This window comes from Stegastes partitus, unplaced genomic scaffold, assembly GCF_000690725.1.
Source record: "Stegastes partitus isolate 25-593 unplaced genomic scaffold, Stegastes_partitus-1.0.2 Scaffold63, whole genome shotgun sequence".
Lineage (NCBI taxonomy): Eukaryota > Metazoa > Chordata > Actinopteri > Pomacentridae > Stegastes > Stegastes partitus.
The window spans coordinates 728588-730351 of NW_007577794.1; positions in this window are offsets into that span (position 1 = coordinate 728588).

Here is a 1764-nt window from a genome sequence, read left to right on the forward strand (position 1 = left end):
TTTTTAAACAAGTGGTCCTGTTCAGTTTGGACAACCTGTGTTTTACTGAAAAATGTTCTGCTTTTTTGCCTAATGCTCATGACAGTTTGCTTGCTAAAATGGCAAATTTAAAAATGTTAGAACTATGTTTGTTTTTGAAAATGTGTTTGACCATTTAAATACACATTTTGAATGCCTGAATTACTTAAATTTTGGAGAATTTATGTTTATTTTATTGTTTACAGGCATCAAGTCAGTGTCTTAGTTTTTTCAGTTTATATAATTCAGTACAGAAGTTTTTAATTTAATTAGATTTTTTTTTCATTTATTTATTGATTTTTCATTTGCATTTGGATTTGTTGATTCATTGTCAATGTGACAGTTTAAATGAAATGCTCTCTTTTGTCTTAGACAAGAATAACAGCTGAACTGTGGAATGAAAGTAAGATTCAATTGGCTGTTATTTGGTGACTTATTAGCAACGGATGATAACTGAGGTAACAAAGACGATAAAATTAGAAAAGGTTGTGCACTGTGCTGTAATAAAAATCTAAACATAACCAGCATGTTTATTCTGTCATTTGTAAAACAAAACAAACAAACAAAAAAGACTCAAATTGCAGGTCAACAGAGACCAGCATTGATTTTACAGGCTAAAGTCTGTTTGCTGGTCATAGAGGACATTGCATAAGTGATAAAAAGCTGTATGAAGCCATAAGTATGAGTTTGAAAATGAAAAGGCCTGTGCTCTGGAGTAAAAAATAGCTGTGGTTCCACCCAGAGCCATATGCTTCTCTTTTATGCTTCGTCCTACATCTCTCTAGCTGTCTTGTGTGGACTGTCTCCCTAAAGCATCAGAGCAGGGATGTTGTTGAGTCATCCGCAAATCCTCTGGCTCCCACCCCCACTGGGCAGATCCTCATGCTCCATCCACCTTCTCAGACCAGGTCTACACCTACATAGGCTGCTGAGAATCTTGTTTTGTGCTGGAGACAGGGTGTATCTTTGAACTGACCACAGCCTATGACAGTTTGTAAATGTCTGTTGCACTGATTGCTCGGCTTGTGATCCTCGCTTGTTGTCCAGGTTATTTTTGAAATGACAAGTTCATATATTTCCTTGCTGATTTGACTTTGTCATCTATTCTGCTAGTGGCTAATGAGTTGACCTCCCATAGCAACCACATAACCCTTGCACACAGGATGCATATTGTCTTCCATGGCTTCAGATGTGCTGGCTGACAATACAGGGGACTTTTCTCATAGAACGAATCTTGCCGATCTTGTGATGCTACAGCTGTTTGATAAAGTGAAAGAAAAGAAGGTGACAGTCTGAATTTGTTTGATCAGTGCAAGACAAAGTTTGAGGTTGTATGGAGTTGGTATTGTTGTGTTACTGAGGGAGGTGGAGCAGTACGACATGATTTAAAAATCTGAAGGCAGAGCTCAGCCCTAGTGGGCTTCAGTCTAATTTAACCCCTGACTGGAGTAAATAAATTGCTGCTGCACTGTGACATATTGTGACACGATTAGACCTCAATATGAGAATCATTTTCAACTTGTTTTTGAAATGAAAATTCATTGAATATGTTTCTAATCTGGCTGCGCAGTGGCTCAGTTGTTACCACCATTGCCTTGCAGTGAGAAGATCCCTGGTTTGCGTCCCGGTTAGGATGCCTGGGATCTTTCCATGTGGAGTTCTCCCTGTGCAGCGTGGGTTCTCTCCGGGTTCTCCGGCTTCCTCCCACAGTCTAAAAACATGTTGAAGTTAATTGGTGATTCTAAA